Source organism: Rhinopithecus bieti, unplaced genomic scaffold, assembly GCF_001698545.2.
Source record: "Rhinopithecus bieti isolate Rb0 unplaced genomic scaffold, ASM169854v2 scaffold_2350, whole genome shotgun sequence".
Classification (NCBI taxonomy): Eukaryota; Metazoa; Chordata; class Mammalia; order Primates; family Cercopithecidae; genus Rhinopithecus; species Rhinopithecus bieti.
The window spans coordinates 1,159,225-1,178,220 of record NW_016803902.1 but is presented as its reverse complement, the minus strand read 5'-3'; positions in this window follow the sequence as shown (position 1 = coordinate 1,178,220).

The window sequence follows — 18,996 nt, the reverse complement described above, 5'->3', positions numbered from 1 at the left end:
TTTTTTTTGAGAAGGAGTCTCACTCTGTTGCCCAGGCTGGAGTGCAGTGGCCCGATCTTGGCTCACTGCAAGCTCTGCCTCCTGGGTTCACGCCATTCTCCTGCCTCAGCCTCCCGAGTAGCTGGGACTACAGGCGCCCGCCACCACACCCAGCTAACTCTTTTGTCTTTTTAGTAGAGACAGGTTTCACCGTGTTAGCCAGGATGGTCTCGATCTCTTGACCTCATGATCCACCCGCCTCGGCCTCCCAAAGTGCTGGGATTGACTTTGACTTTTAACTTATCTTAGCTTTAGTTCCTTTAGTTACAAAATATAAACTGTAACAGTTCCTGATATGTAATAAGTACCCAGTGAACATTAGCTGTTAGCGTTCTTTTTACTTTCACAAATACGACCTCGTCTAATCCTCATAACAACCTTATAAGGGATAAAGGGCTGGGATTACTAGCCTCATCACACAGATGAGAAAACTGAGGCTCACAGTAGTGAAATGGCTCTTCCAAGGCCATACACAGCTCATGTCCAGTTTCTTATTATACAGTCCTGCTGCAGTAGATAGGAGGAAGCTTGGCCCCTTTAACTTTCCATCAGTTTTCTTCACTTCACCTAGAGACGAACAGGGAGGCCAGGGGGAAGCTTGCTTGTTTGTTTCTACCCAAAAGCAAACTTAATGTAGCCACTATTCTAAGGACTTCAAATCCTGTAGGGCCTCTTGGTCTGGCTGGCAGTCTGTTCTTTGCCTGGGGAGAGGAAAAAATAGCAGTTGTGGCTCTAAACCTGCTACTGGACATTGAGGGTGCATGAATATGAAGCAGAAGGAGTGGGAGAGACATATTATTTCATATTATTTCAGGATTCTACTGCATATTTTAAAGCTAACATCAGAGTACTTGTCGATGCTCCATCAGCCTGCCCTTCTGACCCCCAAATCTGGCCTTTGGGAAAATCTAATTGCCTATTCTGAATGACACGGGGGACACGTGAGTGATAAAGTTGTAGACAGTCACTTTGTGATTATGTGCCCTAATGGATGGAGGAATGCATTGAATGAATGTGTGAGTGAATGAATGAATGCACATAAGAGTTATTTATTCTAGCTCTGGGGTACAATATAATGATGTCTCCATTAATGCATCTTCTGGGAACTCAGTCCTTGTGAGGATGTCAGCCAAGGATAGAGCCATGAGAAAGCTGCAAGAGCTGTCTTAAATACAGACCCTAAATATTGGGCTTCTTTGGACCTAACTTAGGAGGCTTTCTAGTCCTTAGGGCCCACAAGGATGGACATACAACTCAAGCAAGGAATAGCTGCACTCTGGGCCACTGGCAAGGAGACTATCCCAGTGGGAGGCAGAGATGGCTCTGAGAGCAGATGGGTGGGGGGATCTAGAGAGCCAGTGAGAGCTCTCTGGAAAACCCACAACCATGAGCACCTTATACTCTTGGTATTTGCTCATTCACTTATTCACTGTTTGAATGAATAGTTCTTGGAGTACCTACAATGTCCCAGACATAAAACCAGAAATACGAAGATGAGTAAGACTTGACTTGAATCCTTGAAAAGCTCATTGTCAGGTAGGGGAAACAGACAGGGAAACAGCTTTCCTCAATACAATGTGAGAAGTGCCACTACAGAAGTCAGCTCAAGCGGCCTTGGAAGTCAGAGGAAAGGCTTCCAACCCAGTGTGGAGGTGGGAGGCAGAGAAGGCTTCTCAGAAGAGGCAACTCCAATCTGAATCTTAAAGGTGGACAAATAGGTCTGCACAATCAACGTGATGGTTGTTCTTGGCAGAGGGAACTGTGAATCAAATGCTCAGAGGCTGTGAGAACATTAAGAGACCGAGACATTACAAATGTTGCTGCATGACCCAGATTGACAGCCTCGTGCTGGTTCTCCCACCCTAGTCATGACAATTCTGGGCCTCAGTGTCCTTGTCTGCATAATGATGACTCTGGATTAATGACCCAAATACCAAAGATAATTCTTCAGACTTAAGAAAAACTGCTCTCAACAGTCACTAAACAAAAAATGAAGAGCTGACACATTATTAGAACATCCTCGCAGCTCCTAAACTGCAGCTAGTATACTCTAGCTAGTTGTCTATTTAATACTTGGGAGTAGGAGGATGGGGAAGCGACAGCAAGTGGCTGCCATGTGTCCAGCTCTCACTATGCACATTCTCAGTGTTCTCAGGGTCTCTCAGACAGCCTTGGTGCTCTCTCCTAAACCGAAAAAAAAAAAAAAAAATCCCTGAAAAGTGCTATTTTCCTCATTTTACAGATTAGGAAACTGAGGCTCAGGGAGAGGTGATTTGCATATGGTTCCACTGTAAGATTTGGATCCAGGATTTCTTCTGGGGTCTGTTTAATTCCAGACCCAGCTCTTCCCAGAATCACTCTCTGCCTCTGATCCAGCACTGACAGCTCTGGCAGATCCATCCTAGGGATCTGAAGCCTTTCTTCAACTCATCCACCCACATTCTTGCTCACCCAGGGGCTGCTGGTACCCCTCCTCTGCAAACTGGCATCCCAAGGAAAGCTACAGAAAGACAACCCGGCTAGAAGAAGCAAGCAGGAAGCAGGAAGAGCAGCCCTGGCCTTTCCAAAGGTGAGAAGAAGCCATCTACACCCTCCGGCCATCCATCCAGAACTCCAGGCCTAGCAGGGCTCCACAGAGGGGCACAGCCTTTGGGTACAGCTAATGCCTCTTCTCTCTGGCTAGCATGGGGCTCTTAGGAGCCAGGACCTACCCTGACATCATGCTTACTGGTAACCTGACCCCTAATGACTGCTCACTCCTTACCCCAGCTGGGCCCATCATGCTGGCTCAGGGGAGAGGTCACCCCTCCAGGGGAAGGGGCCAGGTGGGGCTTTTCTTAGTGGCTGCTGAAATGAGAGATAATTTGGGTTACTGACATCTCCCACAAGAATTCCCCATTCTCAGAGCTGTTTCTAATTCTTCCTCTCTGGCTCCTTCAATAATCAGGCCTGCTTTCACTTCTTACTAAAAGAGCAAAGGTGGCTCTCCCTTTGGGCTTTCACTCATTCAGCGAGTTGGCCAAGAGCAGGAGTTTTAAAAGCACAAGTATTTGTCTGGATGCTTATTGCTCTAGGAAGATAAACATTTATGAACAAACTATTTAATCACTGATGTATGCACTCTATAAAATGGGTCTAAGTATCAGCAAAACACTAAGTGTATTTAAATCCAATTCTAATAAAGCAGACAGAAGGGAAAACATAAAATATAAAGCCTCTTTAAATACACTGAGTATTTATGCTATGACTCTGAAGGTTAGAAAACAAATCTGAGTTTCAATCTCTGCCTTCTAGCATCTTAGAGTCTAAAAGGGAACAAAATTATTGTAATTACCACTATCACTGCTTCTGGTCAGCATTTACTGAATATTTACTGTCTAGTAGATACTTGCTAAGTGCCTGTATTTTCTCATTTGATCCTCATACTAAGCCCAGGTTATAACAGCTGTTGATTTCCCCATTTAACAAAGAAGGAAGCTGAGGCACACCGAGGTGAAGTGACTTTCGGAAGGCCACTGAACCAGGACTTCCATCATTTTGACCATAGTGCATGCTCTTAAGCCACAGGTGATTCAGTGAAATGGTGTACTAGGTAGGAACACAGGGAGAGAGCTGAAAGGAGTGAGAGAAGAAAGAATAAGAGGAAAGTGATGGAGAAGGTTTCAAATGGATAGAAATGTGAGATGAAGCTTGAATAGTGACTTGGGGTAGATGGTTGGAGAAAACTGGAAGGAATGAGGTGAAGGTGAACAGATTTCATGTCTGTTTCCACTAGGACAGCCAGCCTTACTGAGATTTGCCCAAACACAAGCTATTGTCTTCTCTGGACTCTATCATCTATATCTGTGAAACTTGGGCCCTAAGCGTACCTGGGAAAGAAACTCAGATGGGATCATTTCTCGCTCATTCTTTCCAAAAGAGGGAGGTGAATTTCTTGCCCTCAAAAGAAAGCTCAGGTTAATAAAATTTTTTCCAGAGATCGTCCTATAGAAGGTGAACAAACAAATACCGAAATATTGTATGGGTAAACCTAGCTTTGCATAGTAAATAAATCTGTGAAAAATAACAGGAGGTGACAGTTTTTTGTAAAGTTCTCTAACTAAAAGAATTCCATGATGACATCTTCTGTAAAGCAAATACCTATTTTATACAGTGGAAAAGACCTTTAACTCCTTAGATTTGCAGAACTAGATGTTCATGTGTGAATGTAGGTGTTGTACTGTTACCGTGGCATCTGTCTGCTCCAGGTCCCTGCATCCCTCATGCAGTCCCGTACTCCAATAGTGATGACCCACTGTGTTCAAGGGCTCTAAGCAGACATTGCAGGGGCTCTGGGTAGACAATCCAGGGGACACAAACATGCCAGAACAGGCTAGCGGGAGCTGAAGACCCATTCCCATATGACTAGGATCAAAATTGGAAGACAGAGACAGATGGGGTGACACTGGCTGCTTTCAGAACACCAGGCAAGGATCAGCTGGTTCAAGAGGAAGCCTGGCCACATATCTGGGAAATAAATAAGCAAGCATCCCTCTGTCAGGGAGGAGAGCTTCCTTTCCTGGGGTGGTAGCAATGGCAGAGCAGATAAGAGAACCAGCTACGGCTTCTGTGATACTGCAATATAATAAGAAATATATATGTAGTCCTCATCACTGATTCCTGGCACACAGCTTCTGAAACCCTTGGAATTTCCTGAGTGATAGGAGTAAAAGGAGCACCTTTTGTTATTCACGACAAGCACTTTTCAAGCATACCGGAGTTTATGTTAAGGAGGTGACTCCTTGGTGGACTTCTGGAAAGGTTCAGGATGGGCGCTGCTGCCAGAGGAATCAACTATGTGATTAGGGTTAGAACTTTCAGCCCCACCCTCTGGGGAAGGGGAGAGGGGCTGGAGATTGACTTAATCATGCCTGTATTGTGAAACTTCCATAAAAATCCATAATCATGGGATTCAGAGAGCTTCCATGTTGAAGAACACAGGGAAGTGCTGGGAGAGTGGAGCCCCTGGAGAGGCCTGGAAGCTCAATGCCCCTTCCCACACACCTTGCCCTGTGCATCTCTTCCATTTGCCATTTTCCAAGTTATATCCTTTATAAACCGGTAATAATAAACAAACTGTTTTCCTGAGTTCTGTGAGCTATTCTAGCAAATCATCAAACCTGAAAAGAAGGTCTTGGGAACTTTCTGATTTATAGCTAGTCAGTGAGAGGTACAGGTGGCCTGGATGTGCAATTGGCATCTGAAGTTGAGGCAGTCTTGTGGGACTGAGCCCTTAACCTGTGGGCTCTGATGCTAATTCCAGCCAGATAGTGTCAGAATTGAATTGAATTGTAGGACATGCAGTCAGAGAACTGATTGGTGTGGGAAAAGAATAACCCACATTTGGTATCAGAAGTATTCCGTGGACAGAAATGAATCACAATAGCAGAACTTCAGACATACCTGGGTTTGAATTTCAGTTTCATCATGAATTAGCTGGGGTACATCAGGGAAAATTATTCAACCTAAGTTTTCTCACCTGTAAAATGAGGATGATGATAATAATACCTTCAGAACCAACCCAAATGTTTATCAATAATAAACTGGATAAAGAAAATGTGGCACATGTACACCATGGAATACTATGCAGCCATAAAAATGGATGAGTTAATCTCCTTTGCAGGGACATGGATGAAGCTGGAAACCATATTCTCAGCAAACTCACACAGGAACAAAAAACCAAACACCACATTTTCTCACTCACAGTGGGAGTTGAACAATAAGAACACATGGACAGAGGGAGGGGAACATCACACATCAGGGCCTGTTCGGGGGTGGGAGGCTAGGGAAAGACTAACATTAGGAGAAATACCTAATGTAGGTGACAGGTTGATGGGACCAGCAAACCACCATGGCATGTGTATACCTATGTAACAAAACTGCACATTCTGCACATGTACCCCAGAATTTAAAGTACAATTTTTAAAACCCTTCATCAGATTGTTGTAAAGATAATAGAACAGTGTCTGATATACAAAACACGTTCAAACAGTAACTAATTGTTGAATGACTAGATGATCAAATGAATTAACTGATAAACAAAAAACAACTAATACTGACTCAGTAGGTGCCAGGCATGTTTCTAAATGTTATCAACATGTTTAATTCTCAAAATGGCTCTAAATGATAATAATACTATTACTATCCTCGGTTATAGATGAAGAAACTGAGGCACAGAGAAGACAACTAAGTTTCTCAGAGTCACATGTCCAAGAAATGGTAGATTTCAATTGCAAAACCAGGTAACTACAGAACCTGTGTTCTTCTCACTATGACAATGGCAGATGACAAGTCCCCAGTAATTACAGATGTTATCTATTGCTATTATATTATTATTTATGCTACAGAGCAGTGCTTGCTTTCCAAACAGGTCTGTGTACTCCTGGTGGTATACAACATTATTTTAGGTGGTACATTGATGAACTTTTAAAAAATCTAATGATCATGGTTTTATTTCAATGGGTATTAGAAAAGTAAGTAGCTCATCAAAACCCAAGGTCTCATTGATGTTATCCTTGTGACAAAGCTCAATTTAAAAAAAAAAAAAAATGAGTCGGTTTGAAAACACATAAGGTGGTAATAATATGGTAGAAATTAGATCAGTGGAATGTTAATGTCTAATAATGGTGTGTGACAGAAAATGGCACAGGCTTTGGAGTCACACAGAACTGGCTTCAAGACCTGGTCTACTACTTCTAGCTGCTGGACTCATGAGAAAGTTACCTAACTTCTCTGAGTCTTTACTTTCCTATCTGTAAAGTGGGAACAATAGCACTCTCTTGTGTGTGCTATTCAAGTGAGGTTAAAGTGACAGTGTATTCCTGCACCTGCATCATAGGGCCTTACCAATTGCTAATCCATCTCCGTCTCCAACTCATCCCCCTCCCCATCCAGAGCCACTGTCCTCACTCACCTCCTCTCCAGCCCCTCTACCTTATCCCCCTAACCTAGCTGAAATCCATGATATTTGGGCATCATTATGGGAGCCTAGGGATTCTCCTCTTAACCCAGCTCCAGCAGGCGAATTCCTTCCACCACCTCAATTGTGTTGACAAGATTTGGAGACTCTGTAGGAATCCAAATGGGAAGATACTCCAGGGACACAAGCAGGAATTAGATTTTTTTTTCAATTACCATAGGCAAAGGGCTTCATGTTGTTCTACAAATGCAAACTGCTTATTTGCCGTTTCTCTCTTTGCTGTCCTATGGCAGGCCCTGCCAGTGATTGATGGCCACAACAAAAGAGAGTTCACACATCCCACACTCATGTTTTCAAGCTGCCTTGATCTCAGATGGCAGAGGAAGCTGGCTCCCTGGGCTTCATGTAATGACCTCAGGACTACGGATGGCATCCAGGGAGGAAGACACTTTAGAGCCAGGACCTTTAGCCTACCTTCCATGCAGAAGGATCCCCACATCCCCAAAAGCAACCTAGATACCAAATGCCCACAAAAGGCTAGATAGACCAAGAAGTCAATGAATCTCACACCAGTCCAGGAGCAAACTGAGACCCAAGGATAAGATGTGGCACCCAGTCACGCCTGTCACTCAGAGGTGACATGCTGGGATTGGAACCCAAGTCCACTGTAAATTGGAACCCAAGTCCACTCAGATTTCTATGGACAAGAAATTGTAGTCCCAAAGTAGACCCACTAAAACCTCAATAACAAAAGGCTTAGCAGAAGCTGAGAGACATAAAAAAGAGCTCACTTTTAGTCAGCACCAACAAAATACACCAGGTTCTGTGCTAAGTACTTTACTCATGTTATCTAACCTAATATAACCCTACAAGGTAGAAACTATTGCCATCCTCATTTTATAGTATCTAAACCAGTTTAGCGAGGTTACGAAATTTTCCCAAGATTAACAAGCCAGGACTTTCCGAGGCCAGGACTGAAACTCAGATCATTCCAGTTGTCACAGTTTTTTCCACCTCATCATTATGCTTCCTGTTTTCCATTGTCAAGAATTCCGTCTTCTCTGGTACATTCCATCTGCCAGTTTGTGGGACCTCAGTAGACATTTATTTAAGTATCCACTTGATGCGTGTTTGCTCCATTGGACTGAGCTTTGTGAGGATGGGGCAGTTCAGTGGGAAAGACAAACATTCAACAGATGATTCCATCACTCCCCTGACCATCTACCTCAAAGAGTGCCTCCTGTTCTCCAGCCTTCTTCTTCCTCCCCTTTCTACCAGATTTTGCACAATAGATTAGAGATATCAATCACTGCCTGTCCACTCATACCCCCTTCTGGAGTGATCCACCCTCAAAGGTTAGGCTGGATACCATGTGACCCTGTCCCTATCCTAGCGATAATTGACTGGCCCAGGGACAGACAAAGAACTTGGGTGGCTGATCTATCTCTATGGACTTGCTTTGTTTAAATAAATATTTATTTCTGACACTTGTTAAAATAGTCAAAGAGACTTTATGTAAGACTATTGCAATAAAAGCAAAAATTTCAATAGGGGAGAGAGATTGAGCTCAACTCCAAATATAGCAAAGACAGCTGAGGATTTATAGCCTATGGGCAGAGTGATAGGGGATCAGTGGGTGGGAAATTACCAAAAGGACATGTCAAGGATAGGGGGCTTCTTGCTAAACTGACCTAACAGGATGCTTGCTACAGATAGGTCAAGGATACATACATCAAAGGTAGGGAATGAGGAACTTGATCAGGTCTCAAGGGTGGGAAGATTGTGCTAATAATTGACTTAGCACAGTTCTTGCTAAGACCAGGCTGGCAGGCCAAAGACAGGATGGGGGCCAAGGCTGAGATTCAGCTGAAGAGACAGCTCAGAAGAGCCTAAATGAAGTTTAGTCAAGGAAAGAGTCTTTGTCAATTTCTAGGCACAACAAGATGGAATAAGCCAATCAGATCAGCTCATAACTCTGAACTAAGAAATCCAGTGGGAAGTTCTCAGTAGACAATGATATTGAAAGAGATGAGTAGTGATGGTGGGTGGGGGCAATGAGGATCAGCCTTGAAGGGAAGAGGGAAGAGAAAGAAACCATGAGAAGCAGTGGATGAAGAGTACTGGGAAGCAGAGAAAGGACCTGCTGAACCAAGACAGGCAGAGAAGTGACTTGACAGCCAAAGAGGCACCCATGGCGGCATCTTGAGCCCCTGATTTCCTGAAGCCTGGCTGGCACTCAAAGGAACAACCTTAATTAGCATCTGTTTGCTCAAAGCTGTTTCTCTTGAATGTCATTCTATTTTTTGGAAAGAATAACACCATTCCACCTTCTCTTCTGGGTAAGCATTTCTAAATCACTGGTGACATCATTTGTTTCTATTTCAGAACATTCCATGGGCTTCAACAGGACACTGACTCTGCCCTCAGAAACGGAGACTCCTCATTACTTGCTCTCACAATTTGCCCCATTGTGCTGCAACATGTAAGGGCATATTTTGCACTGATTTATTCAGTACATCCCCTTTGGGGTACATCTGAGCCACAGTTCTTGCCTCTTATCTTACCTCTAAATGATCAGCCGACACAGACATCAATGAAATGACCCTCCAGGTCACCTGTCACCATGGACCCATGGAAATTCAAAGGGAAAAGGCATGTCTCTACAGTGGGGGTGACAGGGATAATAGATTCACAATAATAAAACTGGGTCTTCACAGTTACGAATCTCCACACACAAAAAGACTCACAAATGCAGAACTTTTACCTCTAAGCAGTGCTGCCAGACACCATTTCTCCCATCCCAAATCAAAGACAATCTCCCTTCTAAGAAACTACTACCACAAAGAATCTAACTCAGAGAGTCAAAGGAGAGTCCTAACTCTCCCTTTTACCCTCTCATTTGGAATGTTGACTCATTCCAAATGACAACTCATTCCAAGTGACAACTCATTCATTCAACAAGTATTTCCTGATCATCTACTGTGTGCCGAACACTGTAATATGTGCTCTGAATACAGAAACAAACATGAAACTGAATGGCTAGTAAAAAAGAGAGACTTTAGCAAACAATCAAATACAGACTTATACACGTGAGATGCAAAGAGTATCTAAGAACAATTCTTTGTCCTAGTTTTTAGCTTCTCATGATGATTTTCTCATATCTAAAGGATTTTCACGTATTGCATTTTTAAATTAAAACAGTGGAAACAAGGAGAAATATTTTAACTGAAATTTAGAATCATACACCTCCGTGTAAGAGATGGGAAGAGGGGGTCTGAAAGAACCTTACTCACCTAAGAAGCAGACAAAAACCTGGATTCTGAACATAAAGGCACAGTGTTCCCAGGGATCCAGATTGGAACCTCTATGGTGGCTTCACAAGAGATGAAGGACATAGGATCTTGCTATTTGTAACCAAGATGCTGATTCCCATCCCTCAAGTCTCACTGTGACCCCAGAGATTCAAGGGAGCGTAGATGCTGGAAATAGACACAGCTTTGGGTAACTTTACTTACTCAGCTTAAGGAAGAAATCCCCTGTACACCCAAGCCCAGTTCTTAACTTTCCTCTCTAACATATGCAGTTACATGGCTCTGGCTCATTCCCCAAATGACCTCCAGTTCCTATGCCAGGAATCATTCTGACTTGGCTTCTTCAGCCACCTGTCCCAGTCCCATCTTTGCCTCTGCTTCCTCCCCGCAAATGAACTCAGAATGTAGATGCAAGGCTGCAGTGTTGTTCCTCATCTTTGGAAGAAGCTGCGTTGTAAAAAACATCTACTCCTGCTCTGCCATCCGCATCTCCTCTCATTTCTCTTCCCAGCCCCCACATCCCTCTCTTTCTAATTATCCCAACGAGAAAGAAGATTAAAAATTAATGCCCTAAGGATGGGAGTTAGAGATGTCATTATTGTGATTCGAACCCCAGGCATGGAAGAATCTGATCTAAGCTTTAGGAGCAAACTAACCTAGGATGGGTTTTGGAAAACCTTGATTAATTGTAACCCACCTCTAGGTAACCAGGTTTTTTTTCCTGGTGCTGAGGTTATAGGGGATGCCACAGAGTGTATCAAATGAAATTTGAAAATTTTCAAGTAAAATGCGACTTGTAAGGGGTGTCTTAGACACACATAAAAAGGTTTAACCTAATCCCTACATGCCAGGGTCCTGTGCATTGTAATTTAATGTGTGGAAAGAGGAAGTCAAAGTAGTTATTACAGGATTGCTACATAAAGGAAGATTTTGTTGTCTCCACTGATTGTACTACTAAAACAGGAAAGCACACTTTCCTTTAGAAAAATGTGCGTAACACAAGTTTAAACCAGAAGGAATTTTATGTGACCTTCAGTTAACCAAAAGGAAACTCAAATGCAGTAGCAGCAGCCACCCATCCCCTATCCCCATTTTACTCCATAAATAGGCCTCTTACAGGGATTTTTGCAAAATAATGTAAGAGAAACATATGATAAGAATTATAATAGATATCATTTAATGCTTATGTGCTAAGTACTGTGTTAAATCGTCAAGTGAATTATATCTCATAATCCTCACCAAAGGTTTTATTATTAGCATCCCAATTTTCATAATGAAAATGGAGAGGCAGAAAGGTTAAACAAATTATCCCACATAATAAAGTGTCAAAGTTATGTGATTAAAAAATACCAGACAACCTAGGTGCTATTGCCGCTCTTTCTCCCTCCAGTTTAAAACCATACTTCAGATAGTTTAAGAAAGGAATACATAATGACATAGTACAGACCAATAGGACAAAATTAAGTCTAAAGAGATCAGGTAAGTAAAAGGGCTTTAACAAATGTGCCAATCCTGGATCTCTACGCAGGATGCCAGTGGGAGAGTTGGCACGTCATACCACTTAGCATTAAATTTCATCCTTCTTTTGTGCTGAGGACTCAGTGGTTTGGTTTCTGGAAGCCAGTTTGGGATAGAGCTGCAAAGCCAAAGTAAATTCAGTTTACTTATGTTCAGTTTACTTATGCCCAAAGCTATCTTTGTGCAATTTACACGAATCTATCAAATAAATGGAGAATGGCCACCTATGAGGGTGCCTGGATCATTACTCAGCTTCTAGCAGCTTTAAGGACCAAAAATAACCCAACTTTTCCAGCATCATTAAAATCAAATCCAGAAAAACGTCAAATTTTCTTCACTGTTGAAAATTAAGCCAAAATAAAAAATATCACCATTCATTTCTGCTGATTGAAGAAAGCCATTTTATTCCCTGGAAAACAACCCTAATACAGCCACAGTGAGGGTTAAGGTTTCATGAATTTTTGGGAAACACAAGTCGGTACATAACAGCCAGCATCCATCCCAGCTGCAGCCCCCCAAAAGGCCACATGGTTCCCCTATGAGCTGCTTATTTAGTCCTCTCTTAAGTGTGCCTTTCACTTGGCCCCTTATAGGCAGAGCTCAAGTTCCCCCTCCTCCAGAGAAGCCCTCTCTGACCTCTCCAAAGCAGAAAGATGCTTACCTAATATCACAGTCACTGCTGATTGAATTGCCTCCCCCAAGACACTGGAAGTGCCCAGAGACAGGAGACAGTATCTAAGCTCATCATCATGATCCCAGTACCTCATGCTGTGGCTGGGTGGCACACAGTAGGTACTCAATAAATAAAGTAGGATGAATGAATAAATGAATGAATGAAGACTAATAGTGTTATCTCACATTCTCTTCATTGAGATGAAGGCAGGGAATTGGTCTGACCCCTTTGCCATCCTCTCCCCTGACCCTATCCCTGAGTCAGGTCTCAAAGCTTACTGAATGGAGTCGCATCTGGCTACAGTCTCTCTCCATTCTTCTTCAGTGATGTGTGAATTGTGCTGTGGTAGGTGCTCCCTGTCCATCCTGAGCTCTTGCTTAACACTCCCTTCGTTCATGCCAGGAAGACAGGTGGGCCCTACAGGCAGCGACCTCTCAGAAGGCAGATCAGTTGTAACTGCTGCTACCTCCAGCTCCAAAGGAGCAGCAGCAAACACTGGCCCAGGCCAGGAAACAAGCATTTCAGTTCATCTGGGGAGCTGAGGCTGAAGCCTCATCCTCACATAACATGTGAGTATCCATTAATCCAGACCCCTAACCACACCTTCAGCACCCCAGAGCTCATATCACTATGGCCAAGGAAAATCCCTCTAAAGCAGCTCAGCCTCACTACTGGCCTGGGATTGACCTTGGGGAGGGTGGTGGCATGCAGTCCTGACTTGCTGAATGACATGGGCATTGTTCCCGGGTAAACAAAACATCTGTAAGATGTTATACAGATACCATGCAGGACTGAAGAAAGAGAAATGGAAACAAGGGAGCCAGCCAGGAAGCTATGCCACCATCCAGGCAACAATTCCTGGATCTTAAACTAGGGTGGTAGCAGTGAGGCTAGAAATTCCACTACTGATTGAGGAAGGCCATTTTATTCCCTGGAAAGCAATCCTAATAACAGCCACATTGAGAGTGGGACTGTGTGTGTGTGTGTGTGTGTGTGTGTGTGTGTGTGTGTGTGTACATACTTAGGCATGGATGCAAAGAAGTTGGGAAAATAATTTTTAATTATTGGCAAGGTAAAATTTCAGTGGGGTCCTGGAGTCTAGCAGACAACATAAGTTGTGAAACCCTGGAGAAGTCCCTGAATCACAGATTTTACATCTGTAAAACAGGTTAATAATACCTGCATCATGGGTTTGGGGTATCTAAATGAGGTAAAGTAAAAGGAGTGCTAGTTCCTCCCTGGCACACAGGGATTGCTCAATATAAGTTAGTTACTTTCCCTGTCTTTACCCCATTGATCTAATTTTTTTAATCCTTTCCAAAAACTTCACTAAATCTAACCACTTGTACTTGGGAAAATTACTTTAAAGCACTTGTTTTCCTTCTACATCTAAAAGGAATAACAATTGCTCTGTTTCCACTAGCACAAACCAAGTGCAAAGGCACTTCTAGTGTGAGAAGCATTAGAACGTGTCATTACTTCAAGTTGCTCCACCCAGAGGGCTGCCAGTCCCCGTCAGCCACCAATGCATTGAAGATTGGCAACATCTGAGATTCATCCGCCTCCATCTGCTAGGTCTAGTCACTAATGCAAATCCTCTTGCTTCTTCCTTCAAATCGTGACTTCAATATGCCTTTTTCTACTCACCAGACCCAGTCTAGACTTCCTTCATTGAATGTTTTGATGACTGGAGAGAACTCCTGAATGTCCCCTCGAATCTTATTTCTCTCTCCTCTCTCTATGAGTAGACAACTTATTAAATCTAAGAGGATCAGATTCACCTCATGACCACAGGGAAAGAGGAATCTCAATCCTATAAGCAACATTCATTCATTCAACCAATATTTACTGGGAGCCTATTGCATGCTAGGGATGAAAAAATGGACAAGACCTCCTCAAGGAGCCAACCATCTGGTTCAGAGATGTGACATGTGGGAAAATGTCTGGTCCATAAGGAGAATGTGGTTAACTCCTACCCAGGCTGCACTTAAGCAAGGTAGAGAAACAGGAGGAGGATCCATCCTACATGGAGGATAAATGAGGAGTCTGGGAGTGAGGGCCTTCTGGGTGGGTGGGCATGACACATAAACAAAGACTCAGAACTAGGGGGAAATGTAAGGTCTGTTCAGGAAAAAGCCATCAGAGCTTTACAAGAAGAGAAGTTTTGGGTAAGAGAATCGGAGAATATAGTAATCACAGTAATCCCCACTTACTGAATACTTATGTGCCAGGCACAGTGCTGAGCATCTTGTAACCTATGTACATGTAAATACCACTGGGGAAACAGCTCCAGGAGTGTATAGAATGCCTCCAGGTTTAACACTGAGGTCAATGAGACTCCAGTGAGATTCTAGCTTTCATCCATTATACCCTAGAAGTCAGTGACAATGTAAATTGCCAAGGGCTAGAGAGGATGGCTTCTTCTGAAGGAAGACACAGTCAGAAACCACTGAGTAGGATGACAATAGCTGGACTCTGGAACAAGTAGTCTAGCCAGGAATGGAGAATAAACTTAAGAAGAAGAAATGGAAACAAGAAAGCCAGCCAGAAGGCTATACCACTACCTGGGCAAGAATTCCCAGACCTGAAACTATGGTGGTAGCAGTGAAACTAAAATAAGCACAGACAGGCACCAGATACATGTGGCACAGGAACAAATAGGGCTGATGACTGAATGAAAAGGTGGTGGGCCTATGAGGTGGGAGAAGGTCAAACAATTCTGAGTTGCAAACCCAAATGACGAGGAAGTTGGGAATGCCATTAATAAAAATGAAGACAAGAGGCTGATGGGGCAAATATGATAATATATTGCCCTTTGAAGGGCAGGGTTTGGCAGATTCAGAGCAGTTCAGCCAACCCTGGAAATTTTAATTACACTAAGCCTGAGTTCACACTCTCCAAAGTCATTTTTAAAAACTGGCTCCAGGATGCTTTCATGCTGAGAAGCTGACAGCTAGGAGAATATTCAAACTGAACCATCTTTGTCACTACTCAGTCATCAAGCATCCTTAAAAAAAAAAAAAAAAAAACCAACAATTCTTATTTTACAGTGTTCATCCTCTGTGGGAAACCTCTGTCTGTGAAGGACAAACTTCTAAAGAAGAGTAGAGAAAAATCAATCAAAAAGTCATTCCCTTGACTGATCAATAGGTGTCTGTCAGGGAAATTTTACTTCTCCCATCTATGCTAGTTAAGTAGGTTCTTAGAGCACTGAACAATACTTACCTCACTGAATTTCTCTATGCAGAAGCCCCCTGCCTCCCCAGCTTTTTCCTCACTTCAGCACAGAATTTGAATCTGACAAGAGCTAGGGATGCATAGAGAGTTGCCATCTATATATGGAACCCAGATAAGTCTTCAAAGGAATAGGGAGGGGCTTTGAGAGCTCTGAATGATAACCTCTCCTGGCACAGGGGACAAGTGGGCACATTCACATCTGAGGGCTGCCTCCTGATCTTCCCACGGCCAGCCACTAAGTTCTCTGCTCAGAAGACACCTCCTCAGGGAGGCATCCCCTTACACCCAGCTAAAGCTCATCCTCTTGGGGCAAGAGAAGAGGTCTAGATCTTGATATCTTATGTATCTGTGGCTGCATAGGTGTGTACAAGGTAGAAAAATTCATCTTCATTGATTTGTAAGCTTTAAAAGCACACATTTTACTGACTCTAAGTTATGCATCAATTAAAAGGGAAATTCAAGAATAATCATAAATATGAAATGTACACCTCTCTCACTCACTACACCAACTTTGCCCTATTTATTTTCTTTAGAGCATAGGCCAGTGTCTGGAAATAGATGGTGTAATTATTTGCCTGTTGTTGGTTTTTCAGAAAGGCACTGTCTACCACAGTGACCACTAGCCACATGCAGCTATTGAAGTTTCAACTAATTATAACGCAATAAAATTTAAACTTCGGCCACACTAGTGATATTTCAAGTGCTCTGTAGCCAGATATGGCTAGTAGTTACTGACTTGTACAGTGCACGAATAGAACATTTCCCTCATTGCACAAAGTCCTATTGGAGAGCACTGATCTAAAACATAGGTTTCAAGAAAAAAGTGGCTTTGTATGTCTGGTTTATATTTAGCTCTTAGAAAGGTGCCTGGCACAAGGAGGCACTTCATAAATACTTGTTGAATAGATGAATACTGGAATTATGTACTATCAAAAAACAGCCCAAACCAAAAACCTGAAAACATCCTAAATGTATATCTATAAGGGATTAGTGATATAAATTTTGGCACTTCTACAGTGCAACTCTATCCAGTGACTAAAAGGCATGAGTTGGGCGTGTATGTAATGACTCAGACAGACACCCACATTATTTTAAATGATAAAGCAAGTTTCCTAAAATTATGTATAGCATGAATCCATTTTATTAAGAAACACAAACCAAAAAAAGTCAAGAATAATATGTACCAAACTGTTAATAGCAGTCACTGCTACATAGAATTAGAGAAATGAGAAATTTATATTCTGTATTCCTCTATGATGTTCAAATTTCTGATGTGTATGTATTACTTGAGTATTTTTTTAAAGATTTAAAACAAAATCACATGCAGCCTGCTAAGAACAAAGGAAAAAAAGAAAGCCCACGTTGCAATATATACCAAGGATATGTAGAACATTTCTTAAATATTTACCAAGGGCCAAAGTCCTTCCTAGCTTTATTCCATTTAATCTTAATAATATCTCTATAATAAAATCCCCATTGTCCTATGCTGAAAATGTAGACTCTAAAAATCAGAGCGGTTACGTAGGTTTCCCAGGGTTGCATAGCTAGCACACAGCACCACTGGTATTTGAACCCAGGTCTCTAGTTCTATAGTCCATGACATTTTTCACTGCAGAAGGTATATGCATGTACCCACAAAAACCCAGATCCTAGTTGGCCCTAAACTAGCCATTTCATCCATATGAAACCCCAAAACAATCACCAAGCTACAACCAGGTGCCTGAGAAGTGGCTTTTGCTTCTTGGGACATTGGGAAATACAGCAAAATTGAATCTAGCTAGCCCTCTGCCTTGTCTCTTGACTTATCCCACAGTTGTCTTTCCCTAAACACCCCTTACACACAGACAGAAATGCCAGGGGGATCTGGTGCCAATGAATACTTGGTAACTTAAGCATGCTGGTGGAGACTTCCCAGCTCTCCAGCAGATGCCTCGATTGTGCCTTTGTTGGATTTTCAGCCAATCCCCCCTGAAGAGGATTTTTCAGCTCACCCGAAGTATATGAGCCAAAACACTGTAGAGTCGCCTTTCAGCTTCATGGACAAGACATTCCAGGCTGCACGCTGAGAGGCTTGTTTAGCTTCACACTTGACGCAAATGGGGTGTATGTTTACCCACAAACACACACATTCACACACCAACAGAAGCTGCTGCCGCCAACAGAAGCTACTGCAGTAGCGGTATTTCTAGAAGCCCAGAAACTGTATTCTGAGCAATGTGGAACTCGATCACAATGTCTATCAGGAAAAACAATCTAATTCTTTCTAAGCAAAGTTTCAACCACAGCCCAGAAAATTCAGTAGAAGATGAAATGTAATACTCTATTAAGCCTTATTTTGCCAGCGCAAGTGAGAGCTCACCCAAGCATGGAGAGTCATTAAAATGGATCTTACATATATCATTATAAATTTAATAATCGCCATGACGGCTAGAGTTCAAGTTAAAATGAATGTCAGCTGAGCATGACCAATTGATGTTACCCCAGCTGCCACAGAGCCTCACTTGGGGTTATATTCTACTTCCAGAGGCTCCATAGTACATGTGGACCCAACACAGCCAGAGCCAAGAACAGATGGGAAATGCAGACGTCTACACCTAGCCAAAAAGAAGCCATCATAATTGCATATTATCTTGCTGTACCAGCCCAATTAAAATTGTCTACAGTGTCAGAGGTCCCAAATGTTCCACCGCTAAGTGTCTGGATATCAAACTTGGCTAATACTTAGTCAAATGCAGTCAATCCTGGGTTCTGTTTACAACTATTATTGATTTTTCTCCAATCTCTCAGAAAGCTTCTGTAGAAATAGGAGTAGACAGGTCTAGTAGGTTATACACTTAATAAATTAAACATCACAAAACAAATCCCACTTATCGAGGTTCCCAAGATAGTGGGCATTCTTCCCAAATTATAGTGACGGCAGCTTCGGAAATTGAATTTTTTGTTAGGAATGGAGTCAATATTTATGTTTATAAATGTTTATTTCTGTTTATTTTTATCCTTGGAAGTTCAGAGAAAATGCAATCCAAAATTCTTTTTCATACACACACACACACACACACACACACGACACACACATACACACACACAGAGGCATATAAAATTATAGGGAAGAGTCAGCAGGACAATTTTCATCTCCATGTGTATTTCACACTGGGAAGACTCAATCTCTGAGACTCAGGAGGAGAGGGATATCCACACCACTCTGAAAGAACACCAGAAGTCTTTTTTTTTTTTTTTTTTTTTTTTTTTTTTTTTTTTTC